The 14307-nt window shown below is 44.6% G+C and overlaps 1 protein-coding gene across 1 annotated transcript in view; it reads right to left on the bottom strand.

Moving 5' to 3' along the window:
• LOC135903907 (leucine-rich repeat-containing protein 24-like) overlaps positions 1 to 14307 on the bottom strand; it is a 1007861-nt gene that overhangs the window by 811992 nt on the left and 181562 nt on the right. The window lies entirely within an intron of this gene.

Raw genomic sequence — 14307 nt, 5'->3', positions numbered from 1 at the left:
CGTTCGACGCTAGGGGAGAATTTTCGTTTACAGCAGCCATTTATTGGCGGAAATTAGCTCTTGCAAGAAGTATTTGCTTCCTGCATCAGCGGTGCTCGTCAGTGGGCGAGTTTGTCTTGAAGAAATAATTGCGTTGTTAGATTTCGTGTCATGTTTTTATCTAGTTTTCAATGAAGCGTAATTAATTACCGCACGTCGTTAGAGCAGGGGAAGTTTATCGCGCTTACAACTAACCGAACCGCCGCACCGCCACCTTGATGTCTACGCGTTGGCATCTTAAATTTTGAATAAAGAGCCTGTACAAGCGAACCGCTCTTGTCGGCCTGCTCAAATAAGGATATACGAAGGCGATTCAGCAAGTAACGCCTTCAAGCTCACTACTTTGCCTATAGTACTGCAAACATTTCTAGCTCCTAAATCATTAATGCGCTGGTGTTTGAGCTATATGTCACTTGTCTCACCTTCTTATCTGCTCTTGTTCGAGAGTAATCGAGCAATCCATCGCATCTAGAGACGACTTCCGGTTGAAACGGAGGGCTGCAAGTGAATTTCTGACTGCGGAAGGTCGTGCACCCATCAGCACTCATCGCCTTCTGACTGCAGTTTGCGGGTATGCCTGTGTTAACGTCAACCCTGCAAAGAGGTGGGCAAGGACTGTGAATGACTAAATGTCAGCTGCATTTAATCTCCAGGATCAGCACCGAAGCGGACGGCCTGCAACAGCCCCTGATGAAGATGATCAACATCAGGTGGACGAGTTGATTCGGGGTAGTCCTAGGATCAAGCAACACGAGCTCGCAACAGCACTCGTCATTTCCGTTGGTTGAGTGAACCACATCGTTAAGGAAGTCTTACGTTACAAAAAGATTTGCGCTCGTTGGGTACCACGGCAAGTAGGAAGCGTACACAGCAAGAGCAAATCTTTTTGTAACACAGGAGGTCCTTAATTATGTGGTTGACTGAACCAATGGAAATGGCGAGTGCTGTTGCGAGTTCGTGTTGCTTGATCATATGACTGTCCCGAATCAACTCGTCCACCTGGTGTTGATCATCCTTATCAGGCAGGGGCTGTTGCAGGCTGTCCACTTCGGTACTGAACATGGAGATTAAATGCGGCTGACTTTTAGTCATTCACAGTCCTTGCCCCCCTCCCCACAGAGTTGACATTAACACAGGCATAACCGCAAACTGCAGTCAGAGGGCGATGGGTGCTGATGGGTGCACGACCTTCCGCAGTCAGAAATTCACTTGCAGCCCTCCGTTTCAACCGGACGTCATCACTAGATGCCACGGATTGCTCGATTACTCTGGAACGAGAAGAGATAAGGAGGTGAGGCAAGTGACATATAGCTCAAACATCAGAGCATCAATGATTTAAGAGCTCAAATTGTTTGCAGTACTATAGGCAAAGTAGTGTACTTGGAGGCATTACTTTCTGAATCGCCTTCGTGTGTTCTTATTTGAGTAGGCCGACAAAAGCGGTTCGCATGTACAGGCTCTTTATTCAAAATTTAAGATGCCAACGCGTAGACATCAAGGAAGTTGACGTCATCCTCGCTTGTCGATCGTTTTCGTGCTCCGTGAAGAAGTGCATACACCCGTTACAGAAAACTGGGTTGAACTCGGTAAGAATGGATCGCATTAATATATCAGGCTGCTTAATGGCCTTGCACCAGAAAGCAGGCGCACATGCTTTTCCCATTAGAGGAAGAAAGTAGACAGCAACGAAACCGTGTATAGTGCACAGTTCTTATTATTACCTCGGCTGCAAGTCTTATTTATTATTGTTTTATTTTTTTTCATCTTTCTACTCGCGCATGACCAATGTAGCGTAACCTATTATATTCCAAAGCGAAATGACCATGGGGATTCGACACGTTGCATTTGACATCGGTGTCGTTGCTCGATAGCTGTCGTGACATAATTTGGCCATTTATTAGGGCGCTCCAGCTCTCATACGCTGTGTTAACCGCACTCGTTAATTTTTCACCTGAGTGCCTTTTAATTGGTCGTAAATAATGTTTTGACAAGAACGACATCGCTTATAGAGAATCGCCAGCCTTCCTGTAGATACTTGCGCTGTCGAGCGTAACCGTCAAGCACCGTTGCCTAAAGGCCTCGATCAAGTTTATGCATGTCGTCTCGCCGAATTATAATCGCTGTTGTGACGGGGTTATACTTCGGATTCTCTATCCATTTATTTCACCCACGACGTACATTTTTATTGTTCCAAGTGATAACGTACAAGTAATATCATCAAGTTTTCCATCACGGCGTTCCTCTATTCGAGCTAGCAGATATATAAGGGCCCACAATACAGTGGCGGTGTTTCCATCTAAATTAGTCCATTGTGCTAGTATATCATTTCAGTTTACCATTTACTATTTCGGCAAAAGAAGCATTACGAAGAAGGTATTGATCCATATTTACTTTAGCGGCAACAACACTTTGTTGAAGCAGTCCCTGAAAGTCATGGAAGGAAATTATATGTGAGTAAACAAAACTTAGCTGACCGAGACGTTGCAAGGTTGGATGTTAGGTTCGTGGCCCTACTATACAATCATTTCCTTCCACTGGCCCATTCTGGAGCTGCAGAAACGTTGTAGGACCTGGAATACTTGATACTGCAACATGTGGATATTATAGGCACCTACAGCAGGGCTAAAATCCCGAAATCAGACCCTTCTGTTGTTGCGATATGCTGCACTTTTCGTAGCAATAAATACGTACTAGCAGACCCTTCGCAGCACACCGGATGCATCTAACTGCAATACAATCTTTTTTTGAATAAAAAGAAACCTGTACTTCAAAGCCACCGATTCTCTAAAAGTACACGAAAGACAGGGAATAAATTACACTGCTAAGGCATTCTTCCGCAGACCTGCTTTCATTCATTTGGAGGATCAAGGTTGGTCATTACAGACGAAAATAAAAGCCAATCTTCTCGTTTCCGAAAATCGTGTGTAAACTTCATCACCGGTACATCAGTCTTTGGTCAATTGGTCAAGGCTATCAAAATATTTTCACGTATTTAGGCAATTCTGGAGCAGGAAAAGTTCTTCAAAGGTGTTAGGTAGTCTTCTGTTTCGTTAGAATGCAATGTATCCCTGGTTTACCAAAGAATAAAAATATGCAAACCTGAGGCGACGCTATGAAAATACTTGACATCTCACAGTGGTTGTGGGAATATCATAATGACATCACTACGCTCTTTATCCTTTTTGTGTTTTTCTAGGCTTACCCAACCTCTGAATACAAGAGTGACCCTTTTCCTCTGCAGAAGCATAAGTTACTGAAACAACTCAATGTGCCATTTTGAGGTTTCCTTAGACTTTTGTCGTTTGGGTATCCCCACCATTTAGATTGGGACTCAGCGACTGCAGCACGAGGTTTCCCCCAAGAGCTTGTTCAAAGCAACCTTAGGCGAGCGTTATCGGCACTCGGTACCCAATTGCTTGCGCTCGCTTCCTTTTCAGGACTTCTCTGCCTTTCCTAAATTTATATATATATATATATATATATATATATATATATATATATATATATATATATATATATATATATATATATATATATATATATATATATATATATATATATATATATGTATATTACCCATCATTGCAAAGTCTCTAGCAGCTTGGGAATCGATCGAGCTTCAACTGAAACTGCGCGCGAGCGCCGTAGTATATGAAGCAGCAACGACACTACGCATTGGTGGTTTCCGTTCTCGCCATATGCGCTGCTTAATTACGGGAGAAAAAGTCGTCACAAAGCTCAGTTGTGCGCTCGAAAGCAATATCGACGTAAGGGCCGCGGGGTTTGTCTAATTAGGAACAGCCGGCTAAGTCAGCTCCTTCTCAGTGTCGTTCATGGCTCCATTTTCCTGGCTGTTTCACGAATGTCTCGTTAAATTTCTTTTGCAATTCGCCGCGGTGTTTCGCCGCAGTGGCTATGTCGCTCTGCTGACAAACACGAGGTTGTGGGTTCGATTCCCAGCCCCGGCGGCCGTACTACGATGAGGGCGGGATGAGAAAAGGCTCAGGCGGCGTGCTTCGGGTACATGTAAGAGAACCACAGGTTGTCACAAGTCACCCAAAGCCCTCGACTACTACGTCTTTAATCACTCGTTGTGCAGTTCCGGGAAAATAAATCTTGACAATGTAAAAGTTTCGGCTAGTTGGAACCTCATTCTTAAATATATGCTTACAGCGGAAGGCTTCACGGGGACGAAAGTACAGATTAGGACACAGGCAACCCAGTCTGTGTCTATAGTCTCCGTTACAATAAGGTTTCTCAGTGTGGTGGAGCGATCGCTCATACTTATTATTCTAATGCATCAACTCTCTTTTCCTTTATTGAAGTGAAAATGAATGAAGGAGATGTCGTCACCCTATAATGGCGACGTTCCTTTCATCGTTGCAGTAACAACAATATCATATATATATTGTAAGAAAAGTACCACGGTCATAGGAGCAAAAATCTACAGCGACCAGTCCTGATCGCCTGCATGTGCTTTAGACAACCACACCATTATGTAGAGGAGACCGCCGGGCTGTTTTCCTGTGGAGTAGTAGATGCGACTACAAGACATACACGTCATGTGAAGGGTCAGTTTCTAAGCAACCCACTTGAAGCATTTGGCTTTGGTATACATATGGTTGAGGCGAAGCCACGTGCTTCCCTTCCTGTGCTGTTTGTGTTAAAGTTCATAGTCAAAGTGATAATGCCTGCTGACTGGAACTAATAGGCTTTATACCTCCAAGTAAGATATAATATTATGGTTGCCAAACCTACGACGGGCTTCTGATATCATGGTAAATTTGCTTTGGACGAATTTCATGCTCATCCTTCAGAGGGTTTTCCAAAATAAGTTTTCCCAGATATGAAAAACGTACTCCACGGCTGACATTTTGAAGTCAATGTCTTCCTTGACGAGTTACCAACACTATTCCGTATCGGGCATGTCTGTTTCTAACCTGTTTCTAGCCTCTTTCCTGGGACGATTACGAACACTGTGCAGTCTAAATATAAGTGCCATTGGCACCACTGGGCATTTGGCACAGGGTGTATGCCACAGGTTGTGTGTCTCGAGGTCTATGTGCTACTGGGCTCTGTCCCTGCGTGCCAGTGGTCGTATGACGACTGTGATGACGACGTGGGCGATGATAACGATCGTGATGACGATGATGGCGATCACGACGACGATGATTAAGATGATGACGATAAGTGAAGAAAATAATTAGGAAGATGATTCCTCTCCAGTTTAATCGCATAATACGAGCCAATAACGTTTGATGGACTTCAACTAGAGGTTGGATCGCTTTCCCATTTTTTTTTCTACTTTCCCGCTTCTTAGGCTGCAAGTTTTGGATTTTTATAGTTACGCCTGGCTTTACTATTGCTCGCCACTTTTTCATCAAACTGGTATCCTGCACGTACAGTAATGAAGAGACAATCAACATAGTGAACGGCTTTGGAAGCTTTTTACAAATGCTGCTTGATTCATTGTGATGCCGAATATTTAACAGTATTGTGGCGTCTTACTAAGAAACTCCGTTTGTATGCCACTTTCTTTAACAATGTCGTTCTAGCTCGGCAGTTAATCATCTCATCAGCTTATATGGCTAAACTGCACGAAGGGGGCCTCTAAAGGCCGCTCCCGATGTTCAATAGCTACTCCAATGATGCGAGAAATTCATCGTATACGCTTGCGAGTCACATAATAATATCGCTCCATTCTTATTCAGCCGCCATGGATATATAATAAGATGACCACAACACGCCCGGTTTTTACTGCCGTTTGGCCATCTTTGAAGTCACTCGTATTGAATCGAGAAAAGTGCTAAATGGCTATTCAAATGAATTATTAGTCGAACGGGACTAGTTTTGTATTGACTATACACTGTCTGCAAATTCTGTTGATGGCAAGTTGCTGCAGATGCACATTGTTCTGGTAATATTGCAAGATCCTTTTTTCCATGAATTGTACCATTTTGTCATGGTGTCGTGTAGTTTTTGTGGCAGCTTTTGCTCTCATAAGTGGTGTTGGTCATAGGTCGATTCAGCGGAAAACTCTGTGCGAGGAAAAAGTTATCCTAGGCGGTGGCCCTGTTTCTTTCTGCTTGATTTTTATTTCAGCTTTAACTAGGTTGTCAACATTGTGCCTGGATTTCATCGCTCTGAAATTCATGGAGAAGCGTAGTGACCTACGAGCCCATTGAGGTCAGGTACGAAGCCTTCTTTGCCTTTTCCCTCGGAGCGTCTCCATCCGCTACGGCGGCAGGCAGCCCAGAATGGTAGCACGAGCCCTATGACTATTGGCGTGTTTTGAGGCACATGAGGACATTGCACGAACGCGTCCGAAATTCTGCCAACACACACCATGTGCATGACATCATCAAGCCGGCAAGGCTAGTCCTTAAACCTCAAGGCGCTAACGGGCCGCCTCCAGTGATTACGGTGGAACGCAGTGAAGGTGAGAGCAAGAGACGTCATCATGACGAGACAACCAATCAGGAGAACGACAGTACTGCAAACTATGACCTAAGCGATTATGAAGCCACTGAGTGTGATGAACAACCTTTCGAATCCGTGACCTACCAAAAGAAGTGAAGGAATCCAGGTGGTGTTCCGACCATCAGAAGGACACAATTTTGGCAAGCGAATCCAAATCATGCTGCATCAGAAATTGTCTCGGCGGCAAAAGAATAAGTTCAAACGTTCCGAGTAAACAGAGACGGCAGTTATTCAGTGAGTGTTACTTCAGTGGCATCTGCGAAAAACCTGCTTTAACTGCACAAAGTCGCAGGACTAATAGTTAAGGCCTACATACCGACTTCGTACACTCGAAATATCGGAAAGATTCGTCATGTGCTACTTCTGTACAGTGAAGGGCAACTGCTTGAGCTTTTGAAGGAATTTGGAGCACTATCAGTCCTCCGACAAGCAAGTTAATTCTATCTCGAAGAGGGTACAATTGAATCACGCTCCTTGCACGATGTAATCCTTCACTTCAGAGATGACAATGAAATGCCTCAGAGAATCCACTTGGGCTTCACCAGCCACCCTGTGGAAGAATACGTTGGTACTTTCTTGAGGTGTCAATTCATAGTGCATCAGCAATTCGAAAAACATGGCGTTAGTTAACAATATACTTAAGGAACTCACAAAAGCAAGTCAAGAAAATTGCACAGTAATGTTCCAATGGATACCTCGCCACTGCAATATTCCTGGGAATGTCACAGCAGATAAAGCAGCTGGACAAGCGCATGTTAATAACGCCCCTCATAGTTCCCCTCTAACACAAGGCGAATTGCGCCACATACTAAGGCAAAGACGGATATCAGTCCGTGGTTGCAAAGTGACATGGTTTGATCAAAACTCGAAATCTTCAGATTTATTTCACACTGACGCACCACTTCAATTTGAAATACCATCCACATTAAGTACAACCAGATCCTTTGAAACACTGCTTCCCCATCTTCGGCTCGGTATACCCACGTACACAAAACACTTTCTGCATAAAACTTCAAGAGCTTATAGTGCGGAATCCACTTGTGGTCACGCTGATGAAGATGTACAGCATCTTCTGCTAGAATCTCCGCGACACGATACACACAGACAACGCTTAGCACTTGATTTAGTAGAATTAGACCGCAGGCCCTTCAGCCTCAGAAAGATCTTAGGTACTTGGCCAACATACTCACTGCAAGGACGAGCGTTACTAGCCCTTCAAAGATTTATAGAAGTGAACAATATTCTCGGAAGGTATTGAGTAGAGTGTTGTAGAGTGTTTAAGCGTGCGTTTTGATGTCGCGTTAATAATAATAATAATAATAATAATAATAATAATAATAATAATAATAATAATAATAATAATAAAAGTAATAATAATAATAATAATCCTATCGTGACGGCTTCATAAGCTGCAAAGAGATGCGGCAGTAGTGCAAATGCTCGACTCGCTATTGAAGGTTTCATTTTTCTTTCCTTTATTACCATGTTTCAATAATACAGTCAACTGTTCCCTTTTCAGTGGAAATGCGAGATTTTTCAGGGCTTTCGCGGCATGTTTGTTCACGACTTCTCAAAGTGACGCATTCAGAACACATTACCATGAGTCATTACGAGCACCGCACACCTGCTCAGGATGTGTTCGGAGGCGCGTTTACTTTCGAGCTCGGTACACCACAGAAATACGACGGAGTTCCGGTCAGGAAGCTATATCCGTTGTCGAAGCTGCACACGATGCGGCCTTTTTTGATGTATTCTTTAGTGCAGGCTCATTGCATGCACGCCATCTTTGCTTACAACAAAAGCAGCGCCGAGGTGTTTCCTCTTCCGGTCTGCGATTGCTCTGGCAAGCATAATAGGTCTTCTCGCAGGTTTTCCTCTAGCTACGATGTCGAGCGGACTCTGCCCCATTGCAATCCGAGATTGAGCGAGGTAGGAACCAGTCGACAGTATACCATCAGGAGCGTCCAAACGTCTGCAGAATGTAGTTACTAAAGAAAAAAAAAGAAAGTATTAATGATTGTTATTGCAACTGTTTCTTTTCGTCTAGCATTCTATATCAAACTAGAAAAAAAGTGTGTTACTCGGTTTTCTCTTGTAATCCTCAGTTGTCAGCAGCCAGGAACAAAGTGGGAAGAGGAAGCTTCTACGTCGGATTAGCCTGTGTTGCTTAGAGAGCCGAATTACGGAAGCATTTTTGAAAATTTGGGGTTTTACGTACCCAAACTGCGATCTAATTATAAGCCATGCCGTAGTGGGGTACCACTGATTAATTTTCCCCACTTGGGGATCTTTAACGTGCACCTGAATCTAAGGCGAAGGGTGTTTTTGCATCTCGTCTCCATCGGAATGTAGCTGTCGTGGCCGGGATTTGATCCCGCGATCTCGTGCTTAGCAGCGCAACACCGTAGCCACTAAGCAACCACAGCGGGTCGGAGGTATTTTAGTGCACACACGTGTCGAAGAAGAACCGGTGCAATTTAGAAAAAGGGCCATTACGATTGTTGTAAGCATCTCTAAAATAAAATAAAATAAAATAAAAGCTCCAATGGAAAGAACAAAACCTTGAAGGAAGCATCTGTACACAATTTGTATACACAAAGAAGAAACAACAAGACCACTGCCCGCCCCCCCCCCCTCCTTCCCTAAAAAAAGTATGTGCTTTAGCGATTGGCACTGAAGAACGCGAATGCTTCCTCCACAAGTAAGCGCCAATGATTTGTTATTAGAACTCGAGTAAACAGCACCGTGTACACAAGGGGGTGTCAGAAAAGACGAAATTCCGAGGGACGACAGCCAGGACTTTCAATGAAGGCAGGAGGCAAACAATGGCACTGGGAAACGACATAACATGACGTTTGCGCAACGTGAGTACAGAATGTCAAAAAAAAAGTATCAGCCATACCCATTGGCGCAAGGGATCTCGCGACGGTGAAGCATTCGAAGAAGCAAAGGGGCCGGAAAATGAGCGGCAGTATGAAAAACAGCAAGTGAAGTGCAATGGACTTGTATGGGTGCGCAACGAGAGAAGTTTGGGGCGTGAAAGAAGCGAGCACATAAGAGTGGCCTTGTGTCAAGCGCAGAACGCCCTTTCCCGTTGTAGCCATGGCAATCAATGGGTGCGGGCACGCAGCAACTTGATAAGCTCAGCAGATGCACTGTACGTGCGCGCGCACGCACTGCGTATCTGCTATCATTTGTATTCCTTCGATTTTGCATAGCTCGTGGTTATTGCTTGAACTCTAATTCTTGAGTTTTAGGCACAAAAACTACAGTCTAGTTAGGGATCACCGCGGTCAGCCATTATTATGTTTGCGGCTGCGGGGTTCTAGCAATACAGCTCTCCTTACCACGTGCAACACAATACCTTAGCGCTAATGGCCAAATACAACGAAATTTCAGACCCCGTAAAAAGCCTGAATTGAGGCTGTGTTGATAAAGAGCTTCGTGAACCTTTTTCGTTTGAAATATGAGCGGATTCGTCACAGAAATGTCACTAAAATAGCCGTTTCTAATGGCGAAAGTAAAAAAGAAAAATTTAAATTTTGGCTCCACCGGAAGGGACACATAACCTACATTGTAGGACATCGGGTTTCTCGGCCTGATCTCCCAGACTATTCGTCGCCAGCGGCATGCCACGACACGCTGAAAAATAACGGAGGCGACGTGTAGAGGCCTCGCCATATATGCGCTCACTACCGCGTGCGCGCGTCTGCTTAAGTGCTACAAAAAAGTTAATAATAAGAAAATACAGATTTGCCAACAGTGCTTCAATAGTATGTATTACTCTCTTGTAACTGAGTTAGTCAAAAGGTTAATTCCGTTGCAGTCGGCCTTTGATAGCTCGAAGAGTTTTACTCTGCAGCGGTAATCAAGAGCACGATACTGGTGGGTTTGTCATGTCCCTCCATTCTATTACACGGACGGACATTGCCTTCACCATCCTGTCACCATTATCACCGCGTCACCGTCAGGCCACATCAGTAATGAACAAGGCCTCTTAAGTGGGGTGAGCTAGAAACCTACTGACTTGCCAATTTCATGAACACATGTACAGACTTACCAATGTTCTGGCCTGCGATTCATGAAGTCTGCTTGATTTTTGTTCATAAGGTGCTCCGGTCCTCTTGCGACATTTTGCAGATGTATGCCAAACATTGTCACTGCGCGTTGGTATTCTATTTATTTATTTATTTATTTATTTATTTATTTATTCGCGCGTGAGCAACGCTGGGTCTCGGGCTGCATGCCTTTAGATTATTCCATGCGCTAATTGGGAGAAGTGAGTAGGGGGCAGTAGCAAAGACATTGCTCTCGAAGAGAATCAGTGAACGGCTGATGTATGCTGTACACGATACTTCTGCAGAGATATATATAGGACTTTACCGAAGCTATATATTTCTAACTGCCTCTCTCGCCTCAAGACGAACGTTGAGCCGACCTTGATGGTCGCACAAGTATGCGCTGATCTCCACTTCTCGGTATAGAGTGAGCGCCACTGTTTCATTTACAGAGGAATATAATGAATTTCTTAGGAAGCCATGCGCACCTGCATGGCGCATCTGCAAAATTTCAAGAGCGCCAGTGTACCGTTCACTGGGTGCACGTTAAGGAACCCCGGGTGGTCAAAATTAATCCCGCGTCTCCCAATACGGCATGGTTTGTAATGAAATCGGGATTTTGGCACGTACAACCAAAAACTTTAAATATGTATTTTTTAAAGATCGAAGATAGGTGCGTGACTGTAGCCTAAAGGAACTCTTTGTTAGACAATAATGCATGTATTGCAATGCGGCGTGTGCGCTGATTAGAGCTTGCATAATGTATTGTGTTATCTTTCTCAAAAGACCGAAAAACGCGCATAATTCAATATAGCACAGAAACAGTGAAAAATGAACTGTGTTATGATTGCAAAAAGTGTAGAATAGTAAAAAAAAGGCACTTGGAGTAATGACCAACACGCACTGAATGTTATTTGTACCCTCCCTTTGTATTGGTCTAAAATGTTGACGTTGGCACAACCGCGCCTCTAACTGTGTGCTTTGTTGTTTTTCATAGCTACTGAGCCCGCATAGTTGTTGGTTGCACACATTGACCAATTAAAGGAGGCAAGCAGAAAGAATTGAAGCGAAGTAGGTGGTATCCCTATTGAAAATCCCAGCATTGCCCATCATGAATTTTATGCTGGGCATGATGTAAAATGTGCTGGGCATGATGGAAAACATGGTGGTGATGGTGGAATTCATCGTGGGTATAATGGGTGGATGGTGGGTACAGTGGTAGATGGTGGGATGTATTGGTGGGATACATACTGGGTGAGTTGTCTCAATGGTGGGCGGGATGGGTGAATGGTGGGTGTAGTGGGTGGATGGTGGGATGACTACTGGGTGACCTGTGTGAATGGTGGGTGAATGCTGGCGTGCTGGGAGGATGGTGGGTACATACTGGGTGAACTGTGGGAATGGTGGGTGAATGATGGATGTGCTGAGTGAATACTGCATGTACGCACTGGGTGAAATGTAAATGGTGGGTAAATGGTGTGCATGCTGGGTGAATGGTGGGTGTACTCGGTGGTTCGTGATACACATAGTGAAGAAAAATTTTGCTTTATAGTACGATTTCTACAGCTTGATTGCTATTATATTTCAACCCCACTAGAGGCATTTTACTGTCAAGCAGGAACAGGACACTTATTGAAGAAGGCAAAGAAGAGAAAATTAGTCACAATGTGATGTCATGTCCCACTTTAAAAACACAGACTGATCAATATTTAATTAAAAATTGAGAGACCTCTTTAAGGAAAATGTAAATTTCTTAGTACAAAAAAAGAAAAAAGTATTAAAAAAATACTTCCTCAACCGGGATTCGAACTTGGGACCTAAGGACCGCGAGCCTAGCATCTTACCACTGCACCACGGCGCCGCCATCTTTCAGTGTACATTTTGGCTATGTCAACAGCAAAAACCGCCGTCTGCGTTGCTGTTTACATTTGTATTTTAAAAGCCAAGATGCGGGTTCCCTCCACTGTGTCAGCTGCCGCATCGCTAGAAGAGCACAAGTGTTGTTACCATCGACAGGTAGTACATCGTGCAGTGATAGAACATCAATTTTGCTGTACGACATGCATATTGAATAAGAAATTCAGAAATAGACAACGGTGGCCGGGGACATTGTTAGGGTTGTTACTGCTAATTTCGACAGTTGTCTCTCGCTTTTTACACTTTTGAGCGCGCATATAATTCGTGTGCTCAACGCAAAATAGCTACATAAACACTCGTGGATGAGTCTTCATTCTGACAGCATACTGGCTTCTCACGGCAGCGCTGTACCAGATTAATGAGACCCGAGCGAGACAGGTTTTCACGCAACTTTGTGGAACAAGCGAAAACTTCTTTTCCGCTTCGCATAAGCTTGTGCAATAATTCTGGGAAATTAACTAATGTGACAGTGTAACCGCACATGTAAGTCCACAGGCTTGTGTGCCACATCTTACCAAATAAAACAAAACGGATACGCAGCCATTCCCGCAGATGGTATGATTTTGATCAGCGGCCGATTTTGAGGAGGCGGGTAGGTGCCGCGTCGTCACGGCACAATTATAACAGTTGGCCACGTCGACTTTATTATCGGTGTCGGTGCTATCAGCATTGCCGGCTTGAGAGAAGCACCACTATGGAAGCACGGTTGAATACCGCGCAAGAGAAAAGTACAGTGCACACCACCGATGCGAAACTGACAAACAATTTTAAAGGGCAGCGACGGAAAGCGCTTCTGTTGCGACTTCAGAACTCTTGGCCGTCGCGACCGGATGTTTCTGTTGCGACGTCAGAATTGCTGTCGTAATGTCAGAGTCGCTGTCATAATAGAAAGCTGTTGTTCCGGCTTCAGAACACTTGTAGCGACAGAACGTTTTTGTTGCGACTTCAGAGATCTTGGTCTTCGCGACAGAATGCTTCTGTTGCGACATCAGACTTTCTGCCGTAACGTCAGGAATGTCTGTCAACTACGGAAACGCGAGGAACTTCTGTCGTACAAGAGAAATTTCTCTAGTTGCGACATGAATTCCTGCTGACTTTTTCAACTGGGGTACCTTGTGTATTCTATCGCAGACGCAAGTAAATCACAAAGCTAATGAAGAAACACTGAATAAAACCGCGCGTAAGCAGCCGCGTCTATTCGCTGGAATGCACGGTAGCACTTGGCTGCGAACATATTGTACACCGCCGCACATTTCTGGCACCCACCACATAGGACACATTCACGCGGCGGAGACATGCGGTTTTTTCCAGGAATATTCGTGGGCCGCACGATAAATACAAAGGCATGGACGACAGGAGCGCAATACCACGGCCGCTCAATGGAAACGCACTTGTGGCAATACGCACACATTCACCACACCAACACGAAAGCAATGCGGATGACACGGGTGTAACCCGCGCCACACGAGCGATTATTCCTCGTAGATTTGATGCTTTCTGACTGAATAAGTTACAACGCGCACGGAAACATCGCACACTGGACGTGTACCTCCGAGATCATGTCAACAATTTCTAATGCTACAGTAGAGGGTGACGAAAGCAACAAGTCGTTTAAAACGAAGTGACGGCGCAGGTAGCACGGGTCAATGCACGGGCAGTAGCGCAAGGCGTCGTGGGTGGGCATGGATGGGCTTCAAAACAGCTGAAAGTAGGCGGCAAACTTTCCGGAAGGGAGCAATGGGAGACTTGGCTCGCCAGCCTTGACCAGGCACGGCGGACCACACAAGCCAGTGGAGTTCTGGGCTAGGGGACC

The sequence above is a fragment of the Dermacentor albipictus genome, chromosome 3 (assembly GCF_038994185.2).
Source record: "Dermacentor albipictus isolate Rhodes 1998 colony chromosome 3, USDA_Dalb.pri_finalv2, whole genome shotgun sequence".
Lineage (NCBI taxonomy): Eukaryota > Metazoa > Arthropoda > Arachnida > Ixodida > Ixodidae > Dermacentor > Dermacentor albipictus.
The sequence above is the reverse complement of the archived record's forward strand: the minus strand, read 5'-3'. Positions and strand labels throughout refer to the sequence as shown.